General features: G+C 36.8%; 1 pseudogene; it reads right to left on the bottom strand.

Moving 5' to 3' along the window:
• Positions 1–2,245: 2,245 nt before the first annotated feature.
• On the bottom strand, positions 2,246–2,317 carry LOC133042928 (U2 spliceosomal RNA; annotated as a pseudogene).
• Between the last annotated feature and the right edge of the window lie 13,064 nt (positions 2,318–15,381).

Genomic DNA, 15,381 nt, shown 5'->3' with positions numbered 1-15,381 from the left:
ATATCATGAATATTCATTGCTAGGAGAAACATCCAAGAAATCCATGTTTTCTTTCATGTAAGATAGGACCACAAATATCATTAAAGTATGAAAATTTGTTTTAATCTCACTTTGTATATTTTAGATAATGCAAATTTTGGGTTAAGCAAGCATGTGTTTTCAACAGCTTTATTTAAGCTATCAGATCTTTCTTAAAGAGCTGACTATTACTTCTTAGGATATTATTTGATTCTCATTTCAAGTTTTTAATATAAATTATAAATTATCTATCTACCTTTTTATATATTCTTATATGTAATATTCTTGCCTGGGGAATTACATAGATGGAGGAGGTTAGTGGGTTATAGTCCATGGGGTCGCAAAGAGTTGGACATGACTGAGTGGCTAACACATCACTTCATCTGTAGTTTTAAATATGAATCAACAAATATAAATGCATACATACGTACTTGTGTGTGTGTGTGTGTGTGTACGTGCCCATGTGTAGGTATGAGTGTGACATTTGGGATCTTTGGAAGCTTACTTGTATGGTAGCTTTTGATGGAAATTTTTTTTTCAAATGCTCCATTTACTTACAAGTCAGCATATAATCAACTATGAATTTTTATGCTTTTCTTTGTGTAATATTCTAAGATATATTATAAATAGTTTGTATTTTTTTGTATATAATTTGAATTTGTAATTGTAGTCAGAAACTCAGACTTGTTTGTAGAATGTGTTTTTAATTCTTACAAAAAACAAATGTAGGTTAAAAACAATTTGGCAAGAAGGTGATTATGAATACTATTAAATCTGGCATCTAGCCCAGGAAAAAGACTTCAATTGATAGAAGACTGCAATTTATTTCCATCTGGAGAGTGTTCAGGAGTGCCTGGAAAACAGAAATTGCTGCTTATAACATCCTAAAACTGCTTGCTCTGGCTTCTTATAGTTTAAATTCAGTCATTATGTGTTCAAGGTTACAAGGGCACTGACTAGTATTCAGAAAGGGACAAGTCAAGAATCATGTTGCCTGATGGACAGTAGGATGTAAAGGTTTTAAATACAATGAGTAAAGAAACTAAAATCATTAAAAAGGAAACCAAAACATTTAAAAGGAAGACATAAAATGAGGGAAAAGTGAAGTAGAAGTGGAAATATGTGTTAAAATACTAACCATGTCATATAGAAGAATTACAGGTGAAAGGGAAGGATTTATACCAAGAAATGTCTAATATCCAGATATCATCTTAACTTACTGTTATTATTGAGCATTTTTTTTCCATAGAAAGATAAAACATATACTGAAAGTTCATGAAAAGTCAAATATAGTGTAGAAAATTGTTATTGTTCAGTCACTAAGTCATGTCTAACTCTTCTGCAACCCCACAGGCTCTATAGAGCCCACCAGGCTTCTCTGTCCATGGAATTTCCCAGGCAAGAGTGGGTTGCCATTTCCTTCGCCAGGGAATCTTCCTGACTTAGAGATTGAATCCATGTCTCCTGCATTAGTAGGCAGATTCTTTACCACCGAGCCACCAGGAAAGCCATAGCAAATAAATATCTGTTTAACATAAACAGGTGGAAAAAAACAAAAACCACTGTCAATTCATTAGAAGCTACCTAATTCATTCATAAGTTACACTGTGAGTTCATTAGAAGCTTAGGGGTATGTGCTAAAAGCACTAGAAATACATGTGTCTCAGTAAGTAGGAAATTGAGTCCATAAGATACGATATGCAAGAAGCAAAGGTGGAAGCAGAAGCAGAGCATTTTTAAACACGTTGATAAATATGAATGAACTGAGATTAAGCACTGATCAAGTTTAAGTGAGGGAGGAGTGAACAGTTAGACCACACGAAGGAAACATTGTAAGGACAGAAGACATCACTAAATCATTGCCACGCCTCTTTTCTGTGGTGGAGAGTGATACTAACTCTGGATTTTGGTAACTTAGGATGGCTTCCTAAAAATTATGTAAGTACTAAAAAATAAGAAGAGAATAACGCTTCCATGCTAGGAGGGAGAGTACATAAAGAAAACTGTGTCAATCTAATCAAAGGGAAGTGTTAGTCGTTCAGTCGTGTCTGACTCTGTGCGACCCCGTGGACAGTAGCCCGCCAGGCGCCTCTGTCCATGGAATTCTCCAGGCAGGAATACTGGAGTGGGTTGCCATTCCCTTCTCCAGGGGAATCTTCCCAACCCAGGGATCAAACCTGAGTCTCCTGCCTTCCAGGCAAACTCTTTACTGTCTGAGCCACCGGGGAAGGAGAGAGAATTTTAAACTGATTAAGAACAGATATTGCACTTGATCTTGGCCAAAAGGCCAAGAAGCAATGGGGGTGGGGGAGAGATAATTTTAAAGATAAAGTGGTGTCTGATGTAAAAACGCTCAGGTTTGTGTAAGTAGAATTTACTTAGCAGCTTTTTTTTTTCCTTGAAAATATGCCAATAAGCATATTTGGTTTAATGAAGAATGAGCAATAACTTTTATTAAAGGCAGTCATCCTCTCAGCTACCTTTTCTTCATCAAGTCCCTAGAAGTTTAATTCTGACACATATCAGATTCTCTTTCTTTCTACCTCTGCTGTCAGGCACTCACTCCAAGCCTTTCTACCTGGGTTATTAGTAGCTTTCTCTGTGCTCGCCCTTCCCTTCTGCTGGCCCTTTATTTCTCTGCAGCAGCTTACACGGAAGCCTAACATACTGACGGCCAAGCAGTACTGTAGTCTTACAGGCTCCGTGTCCTGTCCTGTGTCCCTGTGGCTGCAGCAGGAGCATGTGAGGGAAGGTATTTGTGATCTTCATCTCTGTCCAGTATCCATCATTTTACTAACATGCATAAGGCGTTAATATTGTCAAAATCCCTCAAGTTTTTATTGCTGAAATAGGTTAAGTCAATATATCTCTACTCTTCAGTGTATATTCATCTCAGGCATTAAGGACTCCCCCAAACTTAGCCCCCCAAATTAGGCATTTTAACACTCTGCATGCGAGTGTGCATGCTAAGTCTGTTCAGTTGTGTCCGACTTTTTGCAATCCTATGGACTGTAGCCTACGAGGCTCCTCTGTCCATGGGATTCTCCAGGAAAGAATATTGGAGTGGGTTTTCATGCCCTCCTCCAGGAACTGTTTCCTGAACCAGGGCTTGAACCTGCGTCTCTTATGTCTCCTACATTGGCAGGTGGGTCCTATACAACTCGTGCCACCTGGGAAGCCCTTTAACACCGTAATAAGTCTTTAATTTCTGCTTGAAATTCCCAGAAAAGGTGAAACTCCATCCATGAGTCAATCTACACCTTATATGGAAATTGAAACTTAGGTGTTTTCAAGAATACTTGGTGAATCAATTTGCAATATGTTTGGCTGAGAGTAACTAAGAACTTGATTAGATGTCTTAAACGCATGGTGTGTGTGTGCATGTGTTTGTGTACCTGTGTGTCCATGTGTATGGTTTATTCATATGCCCCTCATAGTGCTAGGTAAGTCTGCTTAGAGTTGCTGCATTACCCAAGGTGCAGTGATATCTTTTCCTTATTCAGTCCCTTTCATGTTGGCCTCTTTTTCCTCCTCATAGCAGTTGCTTCTTGGCTATAAAGTAGCTCCTGTAACCCAGCTTCATGCCCACATCCCAGGTGCAGTACTATAACAGCCTGGATCAACTCACCAGTCAGTGTTTTCTGCCCTGAACTGTTTCTCAAAGCATCAATTCTCTGGTGGCTCAGCAGTAAAGAATCTGCCTGCCATGTAGGAGACCTGGGTTCAATCCCTGGGTCAGGAAGATTCTCTGGAGAATGGAATGGCTACCCATTCTGCTATTCTTGCCTGGAGATTTGCATGGACAGAGGAGCCTGGCGGACTATAGTCCATGGGGTTGCAAAGAGCTGGACACGACTGAGTGACTAACTCACACCGTAAGTAGCAATAGATCAATAATTTCTTGTTTCCATTGACATGTCTGAGTAAAGAATTGTTTTTCCCCCAGAAATGTTAATATCATGAAAACCTTTTCTGTGCTCTGAAAAGAAGGTATAGAAATGAAAATTTTTCCTGGTAACTCCTGGGGGAAATTACTTTTAAAAGACCCAGACATTATTTTCAGACTTTCATTGTGCCGAGACTGAAAAATCCTTTTGGAGGAATGGTGCCAGCTTTTGTTTCACTCGCATTATTTTGTATTTAATGGGTGCTTTTGGGAAGCTAGGTGCCTGTTTAGACATCTGTCCTGTGACTGGCTCCTTCGTTTCACACCCAGCTAGTCCTTTCGGTTCTTACTTTCTTGCATTAGTTTCTGTTTTTTTTTTTTTTTCTTTTCTGTTTGCTCATCTGCATCAGCTGATGTCTAACTGAACTCTGATCACCTTTTTGGTCCTGTTCATTTTTCAAGCTACAATATGCTAATAGTTTCTTTTTGCCAGTCAGTTGGCACTGAAATTGCCATCTGCTTATCTTTTGTCTCTTGCAGCCGTGCACTTGTATTGCTTGTAGATCTGTATATAGAGATTTTTAATTGGCCTTGAAATGGCCCATTAATCATTCACTACATTTATAAAAGAGGATTCTTTTATTTGACTGGTGCATAGGCTAAATATTTTAAGATGTACCTTTTTTGTGTCGTCCTAACAGATGTTCTATCTATTTTCTTTAGTTCTTTTAATGTCCTTTTAAGCCAAGATCACAATTACCCAAAGATGAATTTCATTCCCTAGACTGGCTGAGCAAGTGATAAATAAAATTAAAAATTAAAAGAGCTTCAAAAAGAGGTGTGAATCCTAGTGTGGGCACTTTTGTGAACAAGCCTATAGTCATCAACAGTGTGAATAATAAAAATACTCTTCTGGGAGAGGCATCATGGTCATGGATTTTGTAAAATCCACCAAAAGAGTGAGTTTTAATAAAATAGCATTGAGAGTGGGGCTCCTGGCCACCATCATGAGAGGAAAGGACCTAGAATTGTCAGCACACCATTCCAGTCTAATTCCTCTAGCCCATACTTCCTGCTATCCATGTTTAGATCGTCTGGATTTTCTCACCATTATATCAAAATTTCTTCAATGATCTAGCAAGTTGGTCATTTTAGTGTTTTTTTTTTTTTTTCCTATTTTTGGTAGGATGTTGAGTCCAGGAAATAAAAAAATATTTTGTGTATGAGACCACATTGGCTAACAAGAGTTTCACCCTGACTTGGCTTATTGTGAGTTTTAATTACCATTAAAAAGTTGAAATTGCATTTCCCAACACTGATGCCTTAACTAGATGACTTGACTAGATGACTACTTACCACCTGCTTTCACTGTGTCACTAATCCATGTTTTAATGTAGAAATAACTTTGTTCATTGGAAGCGATTCCTGGTAATTCTAAGAGCGAGTGTAATGTTTTGGAAAGAGCAGCAGGCCAGGAGTTGAGTGACCTAGATTCTCACACTGTCTCCGCTGTGGATTAGCTGTGAGGGTTGTTCCCCAGCCTCCCCAGGCCTGAATTCCTTCATCTGTGGAACAGGGACCATGTCGACTCTTCTGGGACCTGATTCCTAATATCTTGCAGGCATTCCCAGGGGCTTTTGTGGAGTTGGGGCCTGAGACTGTCTGCCATCAGAATTGGAGATTTTTTTTTTTAAGAATTGGAGATTTTTAAAAAGCTTTATTACTTCCACACAAGGTGAAACCTGAAACAAGTACACTTTGCTAAATATTATTTATCTTGTCATTTTCTTGTATTTCCAGAGGGTGTGCAAGTGCAAGGAGTGGCAGGGATTGTGGGAAGATGGAGCAACAGAGACAAGGGATCTCTCAGGTCATCTCAGAAAGTTCTTTGGGAAAGTCATCACTTAGATATTATTATTGATCATAGAGTCCTTGTTAAATGGCCCCTGTGGATTTATTTTCTATATTAATTCAGGAGTCGTGAACAGATTTTCTAACTGTCTATGTAGCTATTGGCTATTCACAAAAAACTGAAGTGTAAAAGATCTGAATATTTGGAAATCCTTAGAATTTGACTTGAATGTGATTTATTCAAAAGGATCCTATCATTTGTTGGATGGATGGACATTCATTCATCTTAAAGAGCATGTTTGTTCTTTCTGAAATAAATAGGGCAAATTGTTTTAAATTTTACTGTGTGAGAGTCTGTAGAAAAGTAGAGAGTCTGTAGAGAGTCTGTCAATGATTCAATTATGATTTGTATTTAAATGTCTATTATTTAAGTAGACATTTAAATAAGTAACAATTGTGAGTATTCAATTATATGAGCAGCTCTCACAAGATTTAGGAATAATTCCTTCTTATTGATGACTGCTTTTCTGCTTGCAAACCAGATATGTATTTTTCTGGTTTCCCTGGTGACTGGGTGGGATGTTGAGCATTTTTCGTGCCTATTTGTCACCTGAATAGTCTGTTCATGGCAAGGTCATACCTTTTGTCCATTTTCTATGTGAATTGTTTGGTCTTTTACTGTTGAATTTTAAGGTTTCTATGTATATTCTAGATACTAACTCTTTTTGTGTACGTGGTTGGCAAACATTTTCTCTTAGTTGGTAACTTGTCTTTTCATCCTCTTAACAAGATCTATCACAACACAAAAGGTTTTTTTAAATTAAAATTTTTTTTAATTGAAGGATAATTGTTTTACAGAATTTTGTGGTTTGCTGTCATACATCAAAAAGAAGCAGCTACATCTGTGTCTCTTTTTCTGTTTTGCATATAGAGACACAGATGTACAGAACAGACTTTTTGGACTCTGTGGGAGAAGGCGAGGGTGGGATGTTTAGAGAGAACAGCATCAAAACATGTATATTATCAAGGGTGAAACAGATCACCAGACCAGGTTGGATGCATGAGACAAGTGCTCGGGGCTGGTGCACTGGGAAGACCCAGAGGGATCGGGTGGAGAGGGAGGTAGGAGAGGGGATTGGGATGGGGAATACATGTAAATCCATGGCTGATTCATGTCAATGTATGGCAAAAACCACTACAATATTGTAAAGTAATTAGCCTCCAACTAATAAAAATAAATGGGGGGAAAAAAAAGAAGCAGCTATAGGTACACCCATGTCTGCTCCCTTCCGAACCTCCCTCCCATCTTCCTCCTCATCCCACCCTTCTAGACTGTCACAGAGCCCCTGTTTGAGTTCCCTGAGTCATATAGAAAATTCCCATTAGCTATCTATTTTACATATAGTATTGTAAACGTCCATAGTACTCTCTCCATACATCTCACCCTCTCTCTCTTCCCCTCTCCCCATGTCCATAAATCTGTTTTCTATGTCTGTTTCTCCATTGCTGCCTTGAAAATTAATCCATGAGTATTATCTTTTTAGATTCCATCTATATGTGTCTGTATATGATATTTATATTTGTCTTTCTGACTTATTTCACTTTGCATAATAGCCTCTAGGTTCGTCCACCTCGTGAGAACTGACTCAAATGTGTTCCTTTTATGGCTGAGTAGTATTCCATTGTGTATACATACCACAGCTTCTTTATCCATTCATCTATTGATGGACATCTAGGCTGCTTCCATGTTCTAGTTACTGTAAATAATGCTGCAATGAACTTTGGGGTACATGTGTCTTTTCCAATTTTGGTTTCCTCAGGATATATGCCTACGAGTGGGATTGCTGGGGGTGGTTTTATTCCTAGCTTTTTAAGGAATTTCCCTACTGTCTTCTATAGTGGCTGTTTCAATTTACATTCCCACCAGCAATGCAAGAGGCTTCCTTTTTCTCCACACCCTCTCCAGTGTTTATTGTTTGTAGACTTTTTGATGATGGCCATTATGACTGGAATGAGGTGATACCTCATTGTAGTTTTGAATTTCATTTCTCTAATAATAAGTGATTTTGAGCATTTTTTAAAATGTGTTTGTTAGCCATCTGTATGTCTTTTTTGGATAAATGTCTGTTTAGGACTTTTCCCTGCTTTTTGATTGGGCTGTTTGTTTTTCTGGTATTGAGTTGTATGAGCTGCTTATATATTTTGGAAATTAATTCTTTGTCAGTTGTTTCATTTGCTCTTATTTTCTCCCATTCAGAGGGTTGTCTTTTCATCTTATTTGTAGTTTCCTTTTCTGTGCAAAAGTTTTTGGTTTAATTAGGTCCCACTTGTTTATTCTTGTTTTTATTTCCATTACTCTGCAAGATGGATCATAGAAGATCTTGTTTTGATTTATGTCACTGAGTGTTCTGCCTATGTTTTCCTCTAAGAGTTTTATAATTTCTGGTCTTACATTTAGGTCTTTAATCCATTCTAAGTTTATCTTTTTGTATAGCATTAGGAAGTGTTCTAGTTTCATTCTTTTGGATGTAGCTGTCCAGTTTACCAGCACCAATTATTGAAGAGGCTGTCTTTGCCCCATTGTATATTCTTGCCTCCTTTGTCAAAACTAAGGTGCCCATAGTTGCATGGGTTTATCTCTGGGCTCTCTATCTCATTCCATTGGTCTATATTTCTGTTTTTCTGCCAGTACCATACTGACTTGATGGCTGTAGCTTTGTAGTATAGTCTGAAGTCAGGATGGTTGATTCCTCCAGCTCCATTCTTCTTTCTCAAGACTGATTTGGCTATTCAGGTTCTTTTGTATTTCCATATGAGTTGTGAAATTTTTTTGTTCTAGTTCTGTGAAAAATGCCATTGGTAATTTGATAGGGATCACATTGGATCTGTAGATTGCATTTGGTAGTATAGCCATTTTCACAACATTGATTCTTCCTACCCAGGAACATGGAATAGCCTTCCATCTGTTTATATCATCTTTGATTTCTTTCATCAATGTCTTATAGTTTTCCATATACAGGTCTTATGTCTCCTTAAGTAGGTTTATTCTTAGATATTTTATTCTTTTTGTTGCAGTGGTGAATGGGATTGATTCCTTAATTTCACTTTCTGATTTTTCATTGTTCATATATAGGAATGCAAGAGATTTCTATGTATTGATTTTGTATCCTGTGACTTTGCTGAATTCACTGATTAGCTCTAGTAATTTTCTGATAGTTTATTTTGGGTTTTCTATGTATAGTATGTCATCTGCAAACAGTGAGAGTTATATTTCTTCTTTTTTGAACTGGATTCCTTTTATTTCTTTTTCTTCCTCTAATTGCCATAGCTAGGACTATGTTGAATAATAGTGGTGAAAGTGGACACCCTTGTCTTGTTCCTGATGTTAGAAGGAATGCTTTTAGTTTTTCACCATTGAGAATAATGTTTGCTATGGCTTATCATATATGGTCTTTACTGTGTTGAAGTAAGTTCCTTCTATGCCCATTTTTTGAAGAGTTTTAATTATAAATGGATGCTGAATTTTGTCAAAGGCTTTTTTTCTGCATCTATTGAGATTATCATATGGTTTTTATCTTTCAATTTGTTATTATGCTGTATCATGTTGGTTGATTTGCATATATTGAAGAATCCTTGCATCCCTGGAATAAATCTGACTTGATAATGGTGTATGAGCCTTTTAATGTGTTGGTAATTCTGTTTGCTAGACTTTTGTTGAAGATTTTTGCATCTATGTTCCTCAGTGATGTTGGTCTGTAATTTTCTTTTTTTGTGTTTTCTTTGCCTGGTTTTGGTACCAGGGTGATTATGGCTTTGTAGAATAAGTTTTCAAGTGTTCCTTCCTTTGAAATTTTTTGGAAGAGTTTCAGAAAAACAAACCTTAGTTCTTCTCTAAATGTTTGATAGAATTCCTCTGTGAAGCCATCTGGCACTGGACTATTGTTTTTTGGGAGGTTTTTTTTTTTTTTTTTTCAATCACAGTTTTGATTTCAGTGTTTGTAATTCGCCTGTTCATTATTTCTATTTCTTCCTGGTTCAGGTTTGGGAAGTTGAACTTTTCTAAGAATCTGTCCATTTCCTCTAGGTTGTCCATTTTATTAGCATATAGTTGCTCATAATATTTTCTTATGATCCTTTGTCTTTCTGTGTTGTCTATTGTAACCTCTCCTTTTTCATTTCTAATTTTGTTGATTTGATTTTCTCCCTTTTTTTCTTGATGAGTCTGGCTAGTGCTTTAACTTTCTCTTCTCAAAGAACCAGCTTTTAGTTTTATTAATCTTTGCTATTGTTTCCTTCATTTCTTTTTCATTTATTTCTGCTTTTATCTTTTTGATTTCTTTCCTTCTGCTGACTTTAGGTTTTTGTTTTTGTTTTTTTTTTTCCGGTTCTTCTCTTTCCAGTTGCTTTAAATGTACAGTTAGGTTGTCTATTCAATGCTTTTCTTATTTCTTGAAGTAGGATTGTATCATTATAAACTTCCCTCTTAGAACTGCTTTTGCTGAATCCCATAGGTTTTGGGTCGTCGTGTTTTTATTGTCATTTGTTTCTAGGAATCTTTTGATTTCTTTTATTTCTTTAGTAACCTTTTTGTTATTTAGTAATTTATTGTTTAATCTCCATGAGTTTGTGTTTTTTTGCAGTTTTTTTCCCTGTAGTTGATATCTAGTCTTATAGTGTCATAGTCAGAGAAGATGCTTGATAAGATTTTCTGAAATTTATTGAGGCTTGATTTGTGGCCCAAGGTGTGGTCTATCCAGGAAAATGTTCCATGTGCACTTAAGAAGAAAGTATATTCTTCTGCATTTGGATGGAAAGTCCTGAAGATATAAATTAGATCCATTTGGTCTAATGTTTCATTTAAGGTTTGTGTTTCCTTACTGATTCTGTTTTGATGATTTTTCTGTTGGTGTAAGTGGGGTGTTAAAGTCCCCTTCCATTACTATGTTACTTTTGATTTCCCCTTATGCCTCTTAATGTTTGCCTTATGTATTGAGGTGCTCCTATGTTGGGTGCATATATATAATTGTTATGTCTTCTTCTTGGATTGATCCCTTGATCATTATGTAGTGTCCTTCTTTGTCTCTTATAATATTCTTTATTTTAAAGTTTATTTATTCTGAAATAAGGATTACCACTCTGGCTTTTTCACATGGAATATCTTTTCCCATCCTTTTACTTTCAGTCTGTATGTGTCTCTAGGTCTGAAATGGGTCTCTTTTAGACAACATATATATGGGTCTTGTTTTTTTTACCCATTCAGTCAATCTATATCTTTTGGTTGGTGTGTTTAATCCATTTACATTTGAGGTAATTATTGATACATATGTTCCTATTGGCATTTTCTTGGTTGTTTTGGCTTTGTTTTTGTAGGTCTTTCCTTTCTCTTGTGTTTACTGGCTATATAAGTCCCTTTAGTATTTATTGTAAGCCTAGTTTGGTGGTGCTAAATTCTCTTAACTTCTGCTTCTCTGTAAACCTTTTGATTTTTCTATCAATTTTGAATGAGATCTTTGCTGGATATAGTAATCTTTGTTGCAGATTTTTCTCTTTCAGTACTTTAAATATATCCTACCATTCCCTTCTGACCTGCAGAGTTTCTGCTGAAAGATCTGCTATTAATCGTATGGGTTTTCCCTTGTATGCTACTTGTTCTTTTTTCCTTGCTGCTTTTAATCTTTTTTTGTGCTTAATCTCTGTTAGCTTGATTAATATGTGTCTTGATGTGTTTCTCCTTGGGTTTATCCTATAAGCAACTGTCTGCACTTCTTGGACTTGATTGACTATTTCCTTTCACATGTTGGGGAACTTTTCAAGTATAATTTTTTCAAATTTTTTCTCAGTGCCTTTATTTTTTTCTTCTTCCTCTGGGACCCCTATAACTTGAATGTTGGTGCATTTAATATTGTCCTCTGGGACCCCTATAACTCAAATGTTGGTGCATTTAATATTGTCCTAAAGGTCTCTGAGGCTATCCTCAACTCTTTCCCCTTTATTCTACTCTTCAGCAGTTATTTCCACCATTCTCTCTTCCTGCTCACTCCTCATTCAGAGGAATAACCTCAGTTATTCTGCTACTGGTTCCTTCTAGAGTATTTTTAATTTCAGTAATTGTATTATTCATCTCTGTTTGCTTATTGTTTATTTCTTCTATGTTCTTTTTGATTGTATTAACTGTGTTAAATAGTTCTTACATTTTCTCCATTCTATTTTCAAGTCTTTGGAGCATCTTTACTCCAAATTATTCTGAATTCTCTGTAAGATCAGTTGCTTATTTCCTCTTTGTTTATTTGGTCTTGTGAGTTTCTATCTTGTTTGTTCATTTGTGCTGTATTTATCTGTCTTTTTATAATTTTTTTTTTTCTAACTTCCTCCTCTTGAGGTCTCATTTTCCCAGGCTTTAGTATTGTATTCCTTCTTCCTTTTGGTTTTGCCCTTGGAGGGAAAGGTTGGTTGAGTGGTTTGTGTTGATTTCTTATTAGGGGTGACTTGTGCCTGTGTTCTAATGGGAGGAAATCAAGCAGATCAAGCAGGTAATTATAGACATAATGAGACATGTACACACACTTCCACACATACAGTTATAACCAAAGTAATCTAAAGAAAAGAGTACAGGACATTGACTTGGTGAAAAAAATGATATTGGCCAATTAACAGCAGAGCTAGCCAATGTTCAATCTGCCAATTGGGGAATATAGCAAAGAGAGCTCAACAATTTAACTTATTTGGTGAAAAAAGAAAGAGTGAAGGAAACAAGGGAGAAGACAAAGGATATAAAAAAAGAGAAGGGAGGGAACAGAGAAAATGAGGGAGTGAAAAAGTGGGTAAAAAAAAGAGAGAAAAGAAAAAATAGAAAAGCAAAGATAAATAGAATGTGAATACTAGATAAATAGTATGTAAAAAAGATTTATATATATTCATGAATAGCTACAGCCAGTAAAGAACTATAGGAAAAACAGTTGAATATATAAAAAACAAAATCAAAGAACTCGTTAAAAAAAAAGGTTAAAAAAAGATCAAAATGATTTTTTTTTTTTAAACAAGAAAAATAAAAAGGAAACCCCCACAGCACCACAAAAGGCTTGTATGAAGGTAGAAATATTCAGGGGGAATAAACAGTGTGATTTATTAAAAAAAAATTAAAAAATAAAAAGGTTCTCAAAGTTGTAGTTCTTCTTGGGTGTGGAGTCTGCCCGTGTTGATGGGGTTGGGTTGGTGTCCCGTGTGTTTTTCCTGGTTGGGGGAGCTTGTGTCTGTGTTCTGGTGGATGGAGCTGGATCTCATCTCTCTGAAGAGCAGTTCAGCGTCCAATAGTAAGTTTTCTGGTGTCTATGGGTTCAGTGTATCTTTGGGTAGTCCTTCTGGTTTTGGTAGTGTTAGACATCTATTTCTGCAGCCGCTTCAGAGTGGCCCCCTCAGCATATCTTCACAGCCGCCAGCTCCCCACTTGTTTCTGGGATCATTGCCGGTGCTTCTGCCCTGCACTGCTGGCTGAAGCCTGCTAGGTAGGGTCTTGGGTGGACCTTTTCTCAGCTCCCCAAATGTGCCCGCTGCATCGGGAGGCTTGTGTGCGCTTGTTTTGTCTCACCGGCCTGCCCTTTTTGTTGTGGGGCTTGTGTGTTCCCCTCTGGACTCCCCAGCCGGCCCTTTGCGCTGCAAGGGTTGTGTGTGCTGGCGAGGTTTATATGCCTCCCGACTCTCGGTTCCCCGAGCCTGCCGTCTGGTTGGGGCCACAGTCTGTGAGCTATTAATGGGCTGAGAAGTGCAGCTTTCTCTGTTTTCTGCCCTGTAAGTCCCTGCTTTGTTCGGTTTTCCAGGATTCCACAGCTCTGCCTTGGGCCTGCCTGCAAGGGAGCTTCCTTGTTCAGGTGAATTCCTGTTTCAGGACTCCCTCCCTCCCTCCCTCAGGGCACAAGCTCCTCTCCAGAATTTCTCCATGTTTTCTCTTTTCCTGTCTCCATCCTCTCTCCCACCTCATTTCAGGGAGCTTAGCCTGTCCCCCTGGAAGCCTGGGGTCTTCTGCTGTTGCCTAGAGGTTGCTTTGTAGGAGCTGTTCCATATCTTGATGAGTTTTTGATGTATTTGTGGGGAGGCTGGCGATCTCCCCATCTTACTCCTCCATCATCTTCTCCTGCCCTGCACAAAAGGTTTTAATTTTGGTGAAGTCCACTTTGTCATTTTTCTCTTTGGTGAATTGTGATTTTAATGCAAAGTGTTTGCCTGACCCTAGATTCCAATGATTTCTCCTATTTTTTTTCCTAAAAGTTTTCTGTTTTATATTTAAGTTTTTTTGTCCTTTTTGAGTTAATTTTTGTGTAAGAGGTGAGACTTACTTCGCTGTTCATTATTTTGCTTATGGATACCCAGTCACTCCAGCATCATTGTTGAAAAGGCTTCCATGGAGTTGTTTTAGTACCTTTGTCAAAACCAGTTAGGCATATCTGTGCAGTTCTTTACTCTGTTCCATTGACATACATGTCTGTGTCTACCATTCATCAATACCATACAGTGTTGATTACTGCAGCTGTAGAATCAGTCTTAAGATCTGGTGGGCTGGTTCCTCTCACTTTATTCTTCTTGGTCTAAATTGTTTATCTCTTCCAGTTCCTTTGCATTTCCATATAAATTTTAGAATAATCTTGTCTAGTCTTCAAATAATGTCTTGCTAAAATTTTGATAGGAATTGTGTTAAACCTAGTGTCAACTTACAGAGAAACGACTTCTTTATTATCTTGAGACGTCCAAGCATCGACAGTATGTCTCTTTATTTGTTTAGCCTTTGATTTCTTACTTTAGCATTTTTCAGTTTTTGGCAAATAATTTCTATATATGTTTTGTTAGATTTATATATTGCCTAAATATTTTAATGTTTTAAACACTTGTAAATGGTATTATTTTAAAAAATGTGTCCATATGCTCATTGCTTGAATATACGCATGCTCTTGATTTTTCCTTTACATTTATCTTCTACCCTGCCATCTTGCTGAGCTCACTTTGAAGCATTTTTATAGGTTTCTTAGGATTTTCTACACAGACAATAATATCACCTGCAAATGAATAGAGTCTCTTGGTCATAGTGTATAAATCTTTTTCAATTAATGGATTTTATATTTGTATATTTATTTCTTAGCTGAGTAGTGGATACAAGGATTTTCATTATTCTTTCTTATGCAAGAAGAATGCACTATGCTAATGAATTTTTTGTCTTCACTCATGAGAAGTACTGGTTCTGTATCTTCTTTTTCTGCTTATTTTTCTTCCCGTCTTCTGTCCTCAAAAGAGTCGGGAGGATGCCTTCTTCTTTTATTTTCTAGATGAGATTGTATAGAATCAGTGTTCATTCTTTTTACTTTTAAACTTTTTAGTTTGTATTGAAGTATAGCCAATTAACAATATTGTAATAGCTTCAGGTGGACATAATAGGTACTCAGCCATATATACCATTCATTTTAAATTGTTGGGTAAAATTCTCCAGTTAAAAGATTTTCCTGGAGATTTATTTTTTGGGTGTTTAAAAAATTACAGATTTGATTTTCTAAGTAGCAATAGGATTATTTCAGCTATCTATTTCATTATTAAGTGAGTCATGGTAATTTGTATTTTTTGTGAAAATGAGGTAAGATTAAATC

The sequence above is a fragment of the Dama dama genome, chromosome 21 (genome assembly GCF_033118175.1).
Source record: "Dama dama isolate Ldn47 chromosome 21, ASM3311817v1, whole genome shotgun sequence".
Classification (NCBI taxonomy): Eukaryota; Metazoa; Chordata; class Mammalia; order Artiodactyla; family Cervidae; genus Dama; species Dama dama.
This window is presented reverse-complemented; position numbering and strand designations above follow the sequence as displayed.